Source organism: Sceloporus occidentalis, unplaced genomic scaffold (assembly GCF_023333645.1).
Source record: "Sceloporus occidentalis isolate IW3139 unplaced genomic scaffold, rSceOcc1.0.p SCAF_2, whole genome shotgun sequence".
Lineage (NCBI taxonomy): Eukaryota > Metazoa > Chordata > Lepidosauria > Squamata > Phrynosomatidae > Sceloporus > Sceloporus occidentalis.
In genome coordinates this window covers 190264055-190281966 of record NW_028316982.1, presented here as the reverse complement: position 1 = coordinate 190281966, position 17912 = coordinate 190264055, and positions in this window count along the sequence as shown.

Sequence of the window (17912 nt, the reverse complement as noted above, 5' to 3'; positions counted from 1 at the left end):
CCAGTAGGCTCAAGCAAAAGCAAACTGCTGCAGAATTTCCTAGTTTGTGTGATCCTCCTCAGTAATTTTTGCCGTTTTGACACAATCTGATGAGCTTGGCCACATAGGTATACATTCTTTAACAGGGGTTTGGCTGGGGTTTAAGAACAATTTGATGTGAACATGAATGAGATTTTCTCCCATCTGTAGCTTCTCCTTCACTCTGATTTCTTTTTCTATGTTGATGTTTGAAACATTCATATATATTTCACTGTAGCTCTACTCAGATGTTTGCAAAGTATTTGAGCTCCAGACCAAGGATGGACAACTGTCAGAAGCTGGGAAGCCCCACTACCCTCAGGGGATCCTGAAGAGGTATACTATTCTCATTTTTTTTAATGTACCCTTTGGTCCAAAATGTCCCAATAAACCCCCAGAAGGTGGACAGGGCACACTTTCACCATATTTTTGCTCCCCCAAGTATTTTAGTTCCAGGAGATAACTTGTTTGAAATTTGGGAAGGGACCTGGACATCAACTTTCAGTTTTCCTTTTTAAAAAATCCAGTTTGAGGCCTTAAAAGATCTCAGTTCTGTCCTGCCACATCCAAGCAAGAATTTCAGGGTTTTTCTTTTGCCAAAAATGGGTGCAGAGGTTTACCAGAGGCCATTGGCCATAGACAGGCCAAATGTGGCCACCTTCTTGCTCTAGACATAAAGAAGAGATGAGAAACAAGTGCACTCATTCAATTTGCTTCTGTGGCATTCTCATTCACATATAGAGCATGACCATCTGTAGCAGTTTGCCTCTTGTGTCCATGAAGGCTCTATAGGATTTTAAAGAGTTTTACAGAATTCTACATAGTGTGGAAACTGCCCCCCAGGATCAGGCTCTCTTGCAGAAAGTCACTCTCTGCATGTAGAAGGTAAGAAGAAATGTGACACTAGTATTTTCATTCCCACTACCTAGCCTCACATGTGGACCCTCTTGCTTTACAAAAGCCTAAATTCATCTTAAAAGGAAGGATGCTTAAAACACATGTTATTGCAACTCATTGCTAGTCAGTCTTCTTATTTCCCACCTCAGTCCCTAATCTCTGTGCAATGCTCAGTGGACAGGATCATCTTCTCTGCCTGTTGCTTTGATCATGTTACCCCCTTGTTGTTATACTTCCATAGGCTCCCTATTCCTTTCAGAATCCGATATACAATTATTCTCCTGACCTTTAAAACCCTTCATGGCTTGGCTCCCTCTTATTTGTCAGCCCTCATCTCTCCTTACTGCCCTCCACGTGCATTGAGATCTTATGACACCAGTCTCTTGAAGCAGCCAAGGGTCTCCTCCTTGCCTGCTCGAATCCACCCCTTCTCCTGTGGCTCATGCCAGGAATCTCCTCCCCACACAATTAAGAACTATTACTTACTTGGCTAATTTTTAGACCAAATTGAAGATGCTGTTGTTCAGGGAGGTATTCCAAATTACTGGTTGTTAATCTGCTGCTTACTTTGTCTTTATTGTATACTAGTTATTATTTTAGCGATATTTTAATCATGTAATGTTGTTGTTTTAGACTGTATGCCGCTTGGCAGGTTTTTATTCCCCCCCCTCTTTTATTTGACCCTTACTATGTAAAGTGCTGAGCAAACTTTACAGTGCTCTATAAATAAATGTTTATTATTATTATTATTATTATTATTATTATTATTATTATTAACCTTTATTTATGAAGCACTGTAAATTTACATGGCGCTGTACATACAATCTTTTTAATTAGATGGTTCCCTGCCCTCGGGCTTACAATCTAAAAAGACATGACACAAAAGGAGAAGGGAGTGGTGGAGGGAAAGGGTAAGAGGTCCAGCAGTTCCTCTCTACCTCTGAGGCCTGGACCAAGGCAGATGGACTGGAGGGAGGGCTTGGCTTCATAATGGATGGTTAATCTTCTTTCAGGGAAAATACATACTCTCAAGTAGGATAATACATATACAGTACATAGCAATACAGGAAATGGTTCGATAAACAGGCACCAAAAGAACATCAAATAGTAAGCGACAATTATGCAATGCCTGGGAAGGCTTCTCTGAACAAGATGGTTTTCAACTCCATTTTGAAGCTGGTTAAATAAGTGATGGCTCTTGCTTGTGGGGGAAGAAGGTTCCTGGAGTGAGGGGCAGCAAGTGAAAAGGGGTGAATCCGGGATGGTGCAGAGGAAATCCTGGGCTGAGACAGCAGACCTTGACTACCGGAACAGAGGGCCCGAGTGGGAAGGTGAGGAGAAAGAAGGTCTGATAAGTAAGGAGGGGCCAGACCACGAAGGGCTTTAAATGTCGACAGCAGGAGCTTATACTGAATACGGAAAGGGAGGGGGAGCCAGTGAAGGGATGCCAAGACAGAAGAGATATGGTCAGAGTGCTGGGCAGTAGTGATAATGCGTGCAGCTGAATGCTGGACAGAGATTAAAGGACAGAGGTGAGAAAGAGGATGCCCAGCCAGGAGGACGTTACAGTAATCAAGTCGTGAGATCACTAGGGCATAGACCAGGATCTTGGCAGTGCAGGTGGAGAGATAAGGTCGGATTTTGGAAATATTGTACAAAAAGAATCTACAAGCCTTGGCTGTGGTCTGGATCTGAGGGATACATGACAGAGAGGAATCAAAGATAAAACCAAGATTACGGGCTTGCTGGACTGGTTGAATAGAAGTGTTGCACACAGAGACAGAAAAGGAGTGTTGAAGGGTGGACTTAGGTGGAAAGACAAGAAGCTCCGTCTTGGACATGTTGAGCTTCAAACGCCGATGGTGCATCCACTGCGAGACAGCTGTGAGACAGCTGTTCAAGCCTTGGAGAAAGGTCAGGGGTGGAAAGATACAACTGGGTGTCATCGGCATACAGATGGTAGGAAAAACCAAAAGAGCTAATGAGTTTTCCTAAGGGCAGTGTGTAGAGAGAAAACAGAAGGGGACCCAGAACAGAGCCCTGGGGAACTCCAACAGATAAGGGAACAGGAGAAGAAGTCTGACCTCCTGCAACCACTGCAAAAGATCTGCCTGACAAGTAAGATCTAAACCAGTCAAGAACAGAGTCTGAGAACCCAAGGTCAGAGAGTATGTCAATTAGGAGACAGTGATCAACGGTGTCAAAGGCTGCAGACAAATTGAGAAGGATGAGAACAGAGTAAAGGCCATTAGCCTTGGCTTGTAAAAGGTCATTCGAGATCTTAGTGAGAGCTGTCTCTGTAGAATGCCTTAGGTGGAAACCAGACTGAAAGGGATTGAGGATGGAGTTGGCTTCAAGAAACTCAAGACAGCGCGAATAAACAACCCATTCCAAAACCTTAGAAAGAAAGGGGAGAAGAGAAATCGGACAATAGCTAGACAAAGAGGAGGGGTCAAGAGAAGGTTTTTTCAGAATTGGGGAAATGAGAGCATGTTTGAAGTCCGACGGGAAGGAGCCTGTAGAGAGAGAGAGATTGAAGCTATGGAGAAGTGAGGGCAGAAGGGAGGGAGCTATAGAGATTAGAAGACGAGTTGGAATTGACAACAACAACATGTAGACTGATAAACCAATTGAGACAAAGCCATTTGCAGGTATTTATTAGCAACTAGTACATGTATTTTTACTAGTAAATATTAGGAACTAAACATATTTTATATTAGGGTCCATATTTATTGTATGAAACATTTTCCCCGATCAGTATGTGTGCCTGGGGAATTTGAACATTCAAGAGTAAGATGTACAAACACCCCTTATATTTAACTCATGTTGTTTTCTAACCTACCATTCCATTTCACTGAGGTGCGTCTGGTGTACTGCACTTCAAACATTTCGTTGGTCTCCTAGATCACAGAAGATGAATAAAGAGTCAGATGTTCTCATTATAACTGCCTGAATACTCAAAAGACACCAGATTCTGTCTGATCTTGGAAACTAAGCAGGGTCAGCCCTGGTTAGTTGCTACAAGCAGTGTGATGGATTTACTGATTTGGGAGGAAATGTTCCCTAGGCACTAACTCTCTGCAGGATCTTACAGGCTGAAGCTTTTAAAAGTAGACAATTAACCAGAGTGACTTCAAGTGAAAATCAGGTAAAGAAGGTAAAGGTATTCTCAGTTGACAAGGTTGTCAAGTAATGTCTGATCATAGAGGGTGGTGCTCATCTCCGTTACTAAGCCTAAAAGACAGCGCTGTCAGAGACTACTTTGTGGTAATGTGGCCAGCATGATTGCACAGAACGCTGTTTACCTTCTCACCAAAGTGGTACCTGTTTATCTACTTACATTTATATGCTTTTGTACTGCTAAGTTGGCAGAAGTTGGGACTAATGATGGGAGCTCACCCCATCACGCGGCACCTGGGCCTCAAACTGCCAACCTGCCAATCTTGCAATCTACAGAGTCAGTGTCTTAACCACTTGAGCCACCAAAAAGAAGAAATTAGGTAGAGGACAAGCTGATTTTTCAGAAAAAAACTATTGTTTCTTTATTTAAAAAGACAGAAAAAGATAGCAGTAGAGACCAACATATACTGCATGCAAGCTGTTTTTCAATGTAAAGAGAGGGAATATAGTACAGGTGCTAATATCCTCCTTCTGATCAAGGGTAGGGGAGTGCAGGTAATCTTAAGGGACTAGACTAGAAACTAAAACACACACATGAATTTTCTCACTTTCTGACATGAAAAAGAGTCTAGGTAAACCGGATGGCAGGAGATCATGATGATGAAGGTGGCCATGTGGAAGATTCAAAATGACACTGGAGAACTTCTCTCTCTCTCTGTCTCATTCTGTCTGTGTGCATCTGGGTGTATTTGTGTATACCTAGTATATACTGTTTCTCTGTGAGTGTGTGAATGTGTGTCTGTGTTCCTGCTTCATTCCTTTCTCTATATTTAACCTTTTCCTAACTTGGGGGCTGTCACCTAGAGTGAAGTGGATGCCTCTGGGTGGAACAAAACATGACCTCAATGTTGTTCTATGGAGGGTTACTGTTTTGAATAACTGCCAGAATATCTCAGTGTAAACAGTGTCATGGCCATGCTGGCTGGAGCTTTTTGGAATTTGGAGTTCAAGAAGTAACTTCCCCAAGCTCTTCTCCTGACAATTACAGGGAGATTTTGAAGGAGAGCTTTCTTTGTGGACTGTGAAATTGTACTCACATAAAAAACAGAGGGGAAAAAACCCTTGTTGTTTTCGTTTCTCACTTCTTCCCAGACCTGAACAAGGAAAGGCATGAGATATTTGCAGAAAGAATCATGTGACAATATTCCCTGACTCCTGTAGGCAGCTTTAAACTTCCATAGGTTTAATTCCCAAAAAACTCAACCCCTTTCTCAAAACTGTCATTGGAGACATGTGAGGAGAAGCTGTCCCAGAATGCAAGATTGCTGCTGACCCTTGTCTCCTTGTGTTTGAGTATTCCTTCATTTCAAAGAGAGAAAAAAAGCAGGGCTAAGCATATCAAACTGCATCTCTCTACCCCACTTCATTTCTGCTATAGGAATCGCTGGATGTCTTCTGTATCTGAGATATTTCAAGTACTCACTCTTAATTATAAAGCAACGAGGGTCTTGCTGAAGGGTGTATAAAATACTGAAACTATTATTTTGTTTGCTTACTAAGAGAGAAGGGCAGGTTCCTTGTTGCATTACATTGCTTTCTGGAGAATTTTATTTCTCCACTCCACAAACTCTAAGCTTAACTGATATGGTTACCCAGTTGTGAAAGAATGGCCTTCTGCTCCTCCTAGAGATGATGTTATTGTCCTTGGACCAGAACATTCAAACCCAATTCACGTTCTTCTATTCTCTTACGAAGCTTTGTTCAAATTGTTATCAAAACCATTTCTTAGATGTGTGGAAACAGTACAAGTAAATGTTATTAAAATGCTGTGCAGGAGGTAAATGTGTTGTGAAACACAGCATTGTTAAGTTTCCATTACTTGAATCCTATCAGTATTTCTGATTGTTGTTAACTGCCCCCAAGTCAACTTTGACCTATGGCAACGCTATGAACGAGAGACCTCCAAGTCACCCTATCCTCAACAACTCTGCTCAGCTCTTGCAGATTCATGGCTGTGGCTTCTCTGACTGTATCTATCAATCTGGAATAGAGTTTTCCTATTTTCCTCTTGCCCTCAATTTTACCAAGTGTTATAGTCTTTTATGCGAGTTCTTTCTTCTCATGATATGGTCAAAATATGACAACCTTAGTTTAACCAGCTCTGCTTCTAGGGAGGGTTTGGACCAGATTTGCTCTAGGAACCATTTATTTGTCTTATTAGCAGTCAACAGTATTCTCAGAACTCTTCTCCAGCACCACATCTCAAATGAGTCCCCCCCCCCCCCCCCGTCAGCTTTCTTCACTGTTTTCACAACAGTCCATAGAAATGGGAAATATGATGGCAATCCTAACTTTAGTATTTAATGATATATCTTTACACTTCAGGATCTTGGCTAGTTCCTTCACAGCTGCCCTTTCAAGTGCAAGTCTTCTTCTGAACACTTCTTCTGCAGTCTCCACTGTGATTGAGCCAGGTATAGAGGATCTTGAACTATTTCATTTTCTTCATCTACCACTTTTAAATTATGTAGATCGTCTGTGGTCATAATTTTTGTTTTCTTAATGGTCAGTTGTAAACTTGCCTTTGGGCTTTCTGCCTTAATCTTCTTCAATAAACGTTCCATATCTCTTGTATTTTCTGCTTGTATTATGGTATCATTAGCATATCGTAGATTATTTATGTTCCTTTCTCCAATTTTCACACCTCCTTTCTCCGACTCCAAGCCTGTTTAAATATGATGTTCTCAGCATATGAATGGTGATAGAATACAGCCTTGCCCAACCCTCTTGCCAGTTGAAAACTATTCCATTTCTCCATATTCTGTCCTAACAGTAGCCTCTTGTCCTGAGTATAGATTACACATCAGGACTGTCAAATGTTCTAACACAACTATTTCTTTGAGAGCAATCCATAGTTTCCCATGAATTATACCAGTGATGATGAACCTTTTCAGGACCAGTGCCCAAAGTCAAAGGTGTTCTGGCACTGAACATTACCCGGTGTCATGGGCAAAATGTCTGGGGAGGGACTTCTGGGGGCAGGACTTCTGCCTTTCAGGGGTGGGACCTCTGGAGGCAGAACTTTCCTGGAGACAGCTGAAGGCCCAGGAGTGTGGGGGGAAGAAGGGAGACAGGAGTGCTTGTTCCTCCTCTTTTCCTGCCTCCTGTCTCCATATGCCCTCCAAACTTGCTTTGCATGTCAGAGAGGGCACGCATGCCATGCGCTTGCCACCACAGAGTTGGAAGAGACCGCAAAGGCCATCCAGTCCAACCCCCTGCCATGCAGAAAATCTCAATCAAAGCATCCCCGATAGATGGCCATCTAGCCTCTGTTTAAAGACCTCTAAGGAAGGAGACTCCACTACACTCCTCAGGAGTTTGTTCCACTGTCGAACAGTCCTTATGGTCAGGAAGTTCCTCCTAATGTTGAGGTGGAATCTCTTTTCCTGGAGCTTGCATCCATTGCTCCAGGTCCTAGTCTCTGGAGCAGCAGAAAACAAGCTAGCTCCCTCCTCAATGTGACATCCCTTCAAGTATTTCAACAGGGCTATCATATCACCTCTTAACCTTCTCTTCTCCAGGCTAAACATCCCCAGCTCCCTAAGTTGTTCCTCATAGGGCATGGTTTCCAGACCCTTCACCATTTTGGTCGCCCTCCTTTGGACACGCTCCAGTTTCTCAACATCCTTTTTAAATTGTGGTGCCCAGGACTGGACACAATATTCCAGGTGGGGCCTGACCAGAGCAGAATAGAGTGGCACTATTACTTCCCTTGATCTAGACACTATACTTCTATTGATGCAGCCTAAAATCACATTGGCCTTGTTAGCTGCTGTGTCGCACTGTTGACTCATGTTCAATTTGTGGTCTACTTGGACTCCTATTTCCCTTTCACATGTAGTCTCGTTCAGCCATCACCCATCCTATATCTGTGCATTTCATTTTCCCGCCCTAAGTGCAGTACCTTACATTTCTCCATGTTGAAATTCATTTTGTTAGCTTTCTAATCTATTAAGTTCATTTTGAATTTTGATCCTGTCCTCTGGGTATTAGCTATTCCTCCTAGTTTGGTGACATCTGCAAATTTGATAAGTATGCCCCTAGTTCTTTCATCCAAGACATTGATAAAGATGTTGAATAAATAATAATAATTAATAACCTGTATTCTTATACCCCGCCTTTCTGCTGCAGCAATCAAGCTGGCTTACATGACTAGAATATGTTGGAATAATACATACTTTCAATAAATAAATTGACACCCCCCCTTTGAAACAGGATTAAATACAATGCAATTTAAAAATTAAACCTGTTCAAATGAAAGCATTTTTTTAGTAGAGGCAGTGATTACATAAAGTAGGGAGAATATAGAAATTAGATTGAACTATTCTGGGAAGGCCTGCTGGAAGAGATCCCTTTTGTCAGCTTTTTTGAAGCTGTCTAGGCTGGTTATTTGATGGATCTCCTCCGGCAAGGCATTCCATAGTCTGGGAGCGGCAGTGGAGAATATCCTCTGGGAGGTTGCCATTAGTCTGGTTTTTATGGGTTGCAATAAATTCCTCCCAGAAGACCTGAGGGTGCAGGGCGGATTGTATGGAAGTAGGCAATACCTTTTATATGTTGGACCTAAGCCATGTATGGCTTTAAAGGTAATCATCAACACCTTTTACTGGGCCCAAGACAGAACCCTGTGGGATCCCACTGGTCACTTCTCTTCAGGATGAAAAGGTGCCATTGTTGAGCACCCTTTGGGTTCGGCCAGTCAACCAATTACAAATCCATGCAACAGTTACTTTGCCTAGCCCACATTTCACTAGCATGTTTGCAAGAATGTCATGGGGAACCCTGTCAAAGGCCTTATTGAAATCAAGATATGCTATATCCACAGCTCCCTTCATTTACCAAGCTGGTAATTTTATCAAGAAAAGAGATTAGGTTTGTCTGACATGACTTGTTTCTCTGAAACCCATGTTGACCTTTTGTGATTATGTTATTGCCTTCTAGATGTTCACACACTCTTGGTTTAATGATCTGCTCTAGAATCTTTCCTGGTATAGATGTCAGACTAACTGGGCAATAATTGTTGGGATCCTCTTATCCCCCCTTTTTGAAGATGGGGACGTTTGCCCTCTGATGGGACGTCTCCTGTTCTCCATGAGTTTTCAAGGATTATTGTCAATGGCTCTGATATTACATTTGTCAGTTCTTTTAATATTCTTGGATGTAGTTCATTTGGTCTTGGAGACTTATATTAATTTAGATTAACAAGGGATTCCTGTACTATCTCCTTACTTACTCTGTGCTGAAATTCCCCTATTCTGTCCTCTGCTCCATTTTCCTCAGGTTGAGCACCCTTTGCCTTTTCTGAGAAGTCTGAAGCAAAGAAGGTGTTGAATAATTCTGCTTTTTCTCTGTTTTCTGTTAGCATTTTACCGTTTTCTCCATGCAGTAGTCCTACCGTTTCCTTCTTTTTCCTTTTGCTGTGGAGATTTCCAAAAAAGCCCTTTTTGTTGTTCTTAACCTCTCTAGCAAGCCTGAGTTCATTCTGTGCTTTAGCGTTTCTGACTTTACCCCTACACATGCTAGCTATTTGTTTGAATTCCCCTTTGGTGATTTCCCCATTTTTCCATTTCTTATACATGTTCTGTTTAAAACTTAGCTCAGTTGAAAGTTCCTTAGTCATCCATCCTGGTTTTTTGAGACATTTCCAATTTTTCTTCCTCATTGGAACTGTGTGAAATTGTGCCTTCAGTATCTACCATTTAAGAAACTCCCATCCATCTTGAACTCCCTTCTCTTTTAGTATTCCTGACCATGGGATCACCCTGAGTATTTTTCTAAGTTTACTAAAATCAGCTTTCCTAAAGTCTAGTATGTGTGTCTGACTATGCCTGGCTTCTCCTTTCCATTGTATAACAAACTCCAGGAGTACATGATTATTCCCTGCTTTGCTATAGTTTATAAAGCACAGGCTGGTATTTTGAAATTCCTCTGTGCCTTCCATTATCTAGCATATGTTTGCTATAAAATCCTAAGTGCCTCTTCCTTTCCTGAGCCCCATTTGGACATCTGGGAATTCTTGGTCCATATAAGGTAAGAGGCTTTGTTGCAGAGTTTAAAACATCCCAAAAAGAGAAGACTGATTGAATCACTTTTTGAAATGTGAATTAACATTTACAAAAATCCAGTTCATTCATTGGATTTACTCTACCTGTAGGGAGACTGTCTACAATCATCTTGTTATTCCAGTCTGCTGTGCTTCTTTTCATATTTCCTATATTTCCTGGAGAATGTTATAGAGCACATGAGTGTCCTGGGAAAAAGGAGTGTAGGAACTCATGGGAATATCCTTTTTTGTGTGCCAACCTCTCCATGCAAATGGCAGTGAGCACAGCCTGTGAACACATCTAATGGAGAATGTATTTTTTTGAAGGAAGGAGAGGATGCCCATCTGCTTATGCAACCTTCACATCACAGTCATGCTACCCAGACAATCACGCTTGCAGAATTCTCTACAGCAAGGGTGCAAACATTGTGGTCCATTCTTTTCACTCTCAAACAGTCAATGTTTACCATGCCTTGGGAAGGGGAAGGATATTGCCATCTTGTTTCACTTTAGGGATTTTAGCACCTCCTCCCCTGTTTCAGTCTCTCCCCCCACCTCAAATAAAACAGACAAGGTATTTCTTATAATAGAAATACAGAAATATTGAAAATATAAAAACATAGAAATATAGAAAGGAAATGTCAGTTTCTGCCAATTTGGGCATAAATACTGAAATCCTAATTCTTTAGTTGGGCAGGTTGGGCTGATATGGTCCCTAACTCCTGGCAGTGACCAAGCCCTCCTCTGTAGGAAAGCTTAGCTAAATGTTCTAATTTCAAAATGTTGACACTAACATATTTCACTTATCAAACAAGCACATTGCCAACTTTACTCTATTCTGGGCTATTGTCATTTTTGAGATCTTGAGTTAACAGTAATTAAAAGGATTAGATCAGTTCTTGGATAATGAATCCATTAACAACTGTTGCCCATCATAATGCCTGAAGTTAGATCCAAAGTGGGTCATGAATAGACAGGGATGTTAGGCAGCAGTCCAGTTTATCTGCCACCACCAAACTTTGACTAATGGATGGAGCTACAGGGAGATCTGCCAGACAAGCAAAGCAGACTTATTGATAGTCCATGGTACATAGCGTTTACTGCCTGACCTGTATAAAAGCTTATAGAAGACAATCTAACTATAAATTATATAATTGTTCTGTTGCTCCGTTTCCCCTTTATCATCAGTCTTGCTTCTACTTAAATCTCCCACTCAGCTCTGCAAACATTGGGTGTGACAGAAAGCTAAATGCAAGCAGTATACCCTTGATTTTCAGATATTGGAAGAAAAATAAACAGGTTGGTATTGTTATTATCAGGTTGTGCATTTGAATATGCAAACCTCTTTGGAGGTTTTTAAACCAAGGCTGGATGGCCATCTGTGAGAAGTAATCCTCTCTTGATCCCTTTACATTTCTCTTTATGAGCTGAGAAATATGCAAGCTTCTCATTAATTTTCACATATGATCATTTTCAAATGAAATGATGGGACAAGAATTCAAATTCAAATCCAATTTTTATTACTTACGTACTGTACTAAATAGATTACCGCACTACACTCTTATAGTGCTGCTATTCCACTTTTACTGCTCTTTCTGCCTCAAACAGGAGGCAGCCAGAGCAGTAAAAGTGGAATAGTAGCACTATAAGAGTGTAGTGTGGTAATCTACTGAAACAGTGCCACTTAGCAGGCAGCAGCCATTCAGCCAGGCTTGATATAGCACTTAACACCTTGGGTGCTGCTGACAAGATGTGTTTTGTTTAAACTTTAAAGCCCCTTTCTTCCAAATACTTCACTGGTTTAAGGGAGTAAAATACTAAGCTGTGAGTCCCCCTGCCATTTAGGGGGCGAAAAGTTTAATCTCCTCCCCTTTCGCCATATATAATTATGTATACTTTTTCAATTTCTTCCTGTAAACCAACTTTTTTAAAAAGCTAGACAGCTCCATTAATCCTGTCCAACATACACTCATACATTTTTGGGACTAAAACATCCAGCATGTCCCATCACTGACCATTCTGTTTAAGGCTGCTGAGAATTACCATTCCTGAATATTCCGATGGTCACACAGTTCCATTCTTGACCATCAAGATTAGACAATGGAACTGGAGGATATTGGCATGCTCTGAACATTGTGCATCACATGCCATTGCATTATTTTGTGTGCAAGGTCATGTGTGTTTTAATGCTCTTGTACACAACAGGACACTAGTGTGGGGTTTGAAAATTCCTTCATTTTGTCTCATTTGGTAGTTGTGATAGAGAGGTCACAATAGTATCATAGAAGTCTCATGTAGAATTTGTGTCCTCCCTATATTTACCAAATATGTGCATCAGTTCTACATACTGCTGATTAATTATCAAACGTGGAAAGAGGGGATGCTGATGGTTGTATGTTGTGATATGATGGTGTTTATTGAGTAATCCATCTTAGGCAGAGCTCTGAAAATGCACTTTTTCAGACTATGATTCTCAAAATCCCCCAGCCAGCAGCCCCCCCCCTTGCCTATCTCTGATGCTGAGAGTGGGACACCCAAGGGTTTCCATGTCAGAGAGGGAATTCGAACCCTGGTCTCCCAAAGACATTATTAAATATGCAGTTTTCTTTTATAAAGCTGAACAGGACTCATTTTGAGCAACTTTTGGATTGCTGTGTTACTTGCTAATGTACCTTTAATGAAAAGAACAGGATTTCCCAACAGTTACCTTGGGAATTGCAGCTAAATTCTGAAGAAATGAGGCAGGATATGTGGGTGAAAATTTGATAGAAATCTGTCTGTTTTTATGTGGTATGGTAACAACATAGAAACAAGAATGTTGAACAGTCTATTAAAAACAACACTATTTTGGTCACAAAAATCTAACATCTTCCCTCATAGAGGGACTCTAAATTGTGTTGAGCTACAACTCTCTTCATTCTCAGATTGCCTGGTGGTTCCCAGATGGAGGGTGCCATGAGGCAGCTCTTTTACCAGTATCCTTGGCACCAGCATATTATATACAACATAGTATATGAAGCTGTAACATGCTCACACTGGACATGCTGGCTCTGAGATTCAAAGAGTTCTAACTAAAAAAAATATGACTTTTATAGTCTCTTATCAAAAGCAGTAAAAGAACAGTTGTTTCTTCCTTATGTGTACTATATCTCTGGATTTTATATGTGTTTATTCTTCTCGATCAAGAAAAATACCTTATACTGGAATTATTGTTCCATTTGTGTTCTGCATGTGCTTATGCTCATGGATGTTACTGTGGGAAGAAGTTATTTATATCCCTTTCCAGGTGCAACACACATACTTATACATTTGTTATTTGAATATGCACACCCTACTTTTTTTCCAGTTGATTGAATACCCCCCTCCCTGTGGATACCAAAATCCATGGATGCTCAAGTCCCATTAAATACAATAGCATAGTAAAATGGTGTCTCTTATATAAAATGGCAAAATCAAGGTTTACTTGTTGGAATTTATATAATTTTAAATCATATTCAACCTCTGGATATTTGAGCCTATGGATAATAAAACCATGGATATGGAGGGCTTGTCAGGAAAAAGCAACATGGGATATATAGTCACAAGAAATATAATATGTATATGAATGTATTTGAAAGTAACATGACACAGCAAAAGCTATTGAAATGGCACATAGGTGTTGCATATAATGTAATTAGAAGTTCCTAAAAGCCAAGGACACATGTGGCAAGGACAAAGTGAAAAGGTGCAAATTGATATCACCTGAAAGTCATTGAGTAGATCTTTTATAGAAGACTACTGTGTTGACTGGTGTCTTGAGAGCTGAACAAGAACCAGCAGACTCCAGAGAAGATTGGAAAACATCTTCAGCCAATTCTCAGAGCTACTGGTCAAACTGGTTGTTCTTCCGCTGACCAGGGGGGGTGAGAGTGAAAGCCAGGAGAAGAGCTGCAACTCCCATCATCCCTAACAGGGCTGACTGTATTTTCATTGTTTGATTCTTCTGAGGTTAACAGAAGAAAAGACAGGAAAACAGCTCTATGAGTCAGCCTGTTTCTTTTTTTCAAGCCTTTATTACCTATGTGGAATATAGGCAGGGCAATCCACTGCCTCACCTATTTTTACTGTGACATGTCTGTTTAGATCCCAAACCTGGACATTCTCTACATATGTACAAAAATCTGTTATCTTATATCCAAATTGGGATTTTCAACAAACTATTTGGTTGCAAAAGGCTATAATGGGCCCAACCAGAAATTGCAAAGCGTTTAGCTGATATTGATTTCCAGGAAAATGCTGCCTTAGTGGACAATTGTCATTCTGTTACTTTGTATAAGAATTTCACCATTTAATCCCAGAAAATTGCCCCCTTATTTAGCCTTTTCTTGCCCATATGACTTTAAGTCCCTTTTAACTAAGTGCAGATTAAATACTTTGTCCCTAATGGAGGTTAAATGGTGTTATGATGGCTTACTAAACTCCAGTTGACAGTGCCCATATGGCTGCAGAAAGACAGAAGATTTGCATCATTTTCTTCTGGAATGTTCTTCATATTTGGACTTGAGAGCCCAATATCTTGCTGTACATATCAGAGTTGCTATTCCCTCAAAAAAACCTTTTTATTGGCAGGAACTGATTACTATGTGCCCTACTGAATGGCCAAGTACATCAAGTTTGCTCTGACAAAAAGAGAAACTTGTCTTGGCATTATTATTTACTTGCATTTGGCAAATTGTTGAAATGTTTAAAAGACTAGGAACACCACCTGAGAACACAGTACTCAGTATCAAAGAAAACATTGTTATAGGTATGCCTAATTTTATTTTATTTACTTATTCAAGAAATTAATTCATCACCTCTTGACCAAGCAGGGCCCCTGAGGCTAAACACAAGTGATTTAAAAAATTAGTACTAAAATTTCAGTGCATTAAACAATGCCTCTTCATAAAACTAGAAATGTTGATGCAAAAGAGAAGAATGAGAATACGTAGTGGAGAATAATCCTGAAAGGCCAGTCAGAATGGTGAAATGACTTGTTATGGTTAATTCTCTGAACTGTCCTATTTTAATGAAAAATGTCTTTATTAGTGCCTCACAACCTACACATTTTTATATAATTAGTGTTTTACACCATAAATAAGTAGACTTCTCTTCAACAGTAATCTCAGAAAAATAGACTGAAGACAAAATATAGATTTAATCATAAAGGGTAAAAGTGTTTAAATCATATAAGATTAGGGACATGCTTAAAATAAGACATGAGTAAGCATAATATAATATTACAATGGCTGTGATGCACTGGGAAATTGGGCACAAAGTTCCACCCAGGAATACCTATTTATTTTATTGCTATATTTATATCTTGCCCTTTGTTCTATGAGTTTGGGGTTATGTACAGCGAAAATTAGACACTGTCTCCCTCTCACCTTCTCAAAGCCCACCTGTCTCTTTTTGTCCCCTCCCAACATGGCCCTGTAAGTTTTTCACCAATTTTATCTGTGAGTCACCTTGGGTCTCTCTTCAGGAGAAAGGTGGCATATAAATAAGTAAGTAAGTAAATACAGTGTCCAGAGCAGAACAGGGGCCGGCAGCCCAGAAGCATCTGTCTATGGCCCAATGGCAGATACATGATGACAATGTCATCATCTAGGACTCCATGGCCATTTTTGGGGAGCAGCAAGAAATGGGTTCTCAAGGAATGAAAGTCCTTGGGTGAGAGAGGTGATGGATTTCTCCCTCAATAACAACAAAACCAACAGCAGACACACCAATGTTATGCTGGCAAATGTCACATGCAGGGTGCCAGCCAATGTCTTCAGCAGCTTATAAATAAGAGGCACCATTCTGTAGTAGATAACATTATGCATAGCCTCCAATCTGTCATTTACAGTGCTAAAAGGCAATATCTTAAAAATACATGCACAACTTCCACATCACTATTAGCATGCCAAATGCATTTTAACCTTGAGGTTTTCTTCAGCAGCACTGTTATAACTGTAGTAATATAGACCAGCTGCTTCAGATCAATGCAGTCTTTCTCATTTTTTCTTCAACTATTTATTTCCCCCTCATGTGACAAGGATCCACCCATGAGTTCTCATAAATATGCACCTACTACAAAAATATACTACTAATAAAATAATTTAAAAAACACAATGCTAACAAAACAAGTTGTGCATAAAGCCACCATAGGATTAAAAGAAGAGTAAGGTTGAGTCTCCCTTGTCAGAAATGTTTGAGAACAGAAATGTTTTGGATTTTGGATGATGATGATGATGATGATCAGGGATGTAGCCAGAATTTTGGGAAGGGGGGGTCCAGACTAAGTGCCACCATTATAATGGAGCTTGGGTGCGGCAGTGCAGCGGCATGCACCATTCATTGTATCTAATGGAAGGGGGGTCCGGACCCCATGGACCCCCCCCCCCCCCTTGGCTACGTCCCTGTGATGATGATTTGGATTTTGAGATATGTCCCTTGGAGATGGGATCTACATCTAAACATGAAATTCATTTCTGTTTTGTGTACATCTTGTAACCATAGTCTGAGGGTAATCTGATATTTAATATTTTAATAATTTTATGCATGAAACAAAGTTTGTGTACACTGAACTGTCAGAAAGCAAAAGTGTCACTATTTCAGCCACCCATACAGACAATTTTGGATTTTGGAATTCTGGATAAAGGATAACCAATCTGTATTATTTTACATGTTATTTTTAAGAATACAATGTATCAGGCCCAGCTGCTTTCTTGTAAAAAGTTTTTGGATAGTACTCCTAAATTGTCAAACAGAAAGGTGAAATGACTAGATGCTGTTAATTCTCCGATTGTGATATCTCAGTAAAAAATACCACTGTTTATTTGTGTCTTACAATATACAGAACTGTTTGATTGACAACCATTAGATTCCCACATATATATTCTTTTCACACAGAAGCTTTAGTAATAATTGATCTGAAGGTAGATTTTCAAGTTAATTCTTTTCAAAGATTTTTTTTAATAGCCTGGCACCTTTCTAGCATCAGTTCAAGTGAAAATTAGTATTCAGAAAGGAATTCTCAACAAGAACAGCTTATCTCTTTTGTTTGCTGCATGCTCAAAGTAGACACTTTACATCAGAAGTTAAATACTATAATTATTACAGACCTTTCACTTCTCAAAGAGCTCAAGCTTTTATTTCAAGCATGCTTGCAACAGAGAGGGGGAGAAAGAGTGAATGGGTGATGTTTGTCTTTCGAGAACTGTCACAATTGGTATCTATTTTCTTGATACAAATTCTGTTCTGTGCAGGAACACTTCTCCAGGGTGAAAGAGTTATGAAATACACCATGATGTCACTGCCATTTTATATAATAATCTCCTAATAATAATCTTAGGAGAGTTTGAAGAAATGTAGATGTTGCTTGGTTTTCAGTGTGTTTTGCATATTTGTTTCGCAGAGACGTCTGGACAGTTTCTGGCTTGCTGTTAACAATCAACTTGTTCCTGTCTTAACACTGCTGGGGAGAATTAACTAACACAATTTAAGGCTATATATAAGACTATAGATCAAAGGAGTCACAGACAGAATAGGCAAAGTGGTGAGGAAGCACAGCCTACAAATGGTTTACAAACCGATGAAGAAAATCCAGCAAATGCTTTCCTTAGCCAAGGACCAGAGAGACCCTCTCACAGCTGCAGGAGTCTACCGCATACCATGCAGCTGCGGACAAGCCTACATAGGGACCACCAAATGCAGTGTGCAAACAAGAATCAAGGAACAGAAGAAACACTGCAGACTGGGCCAGCCAGAC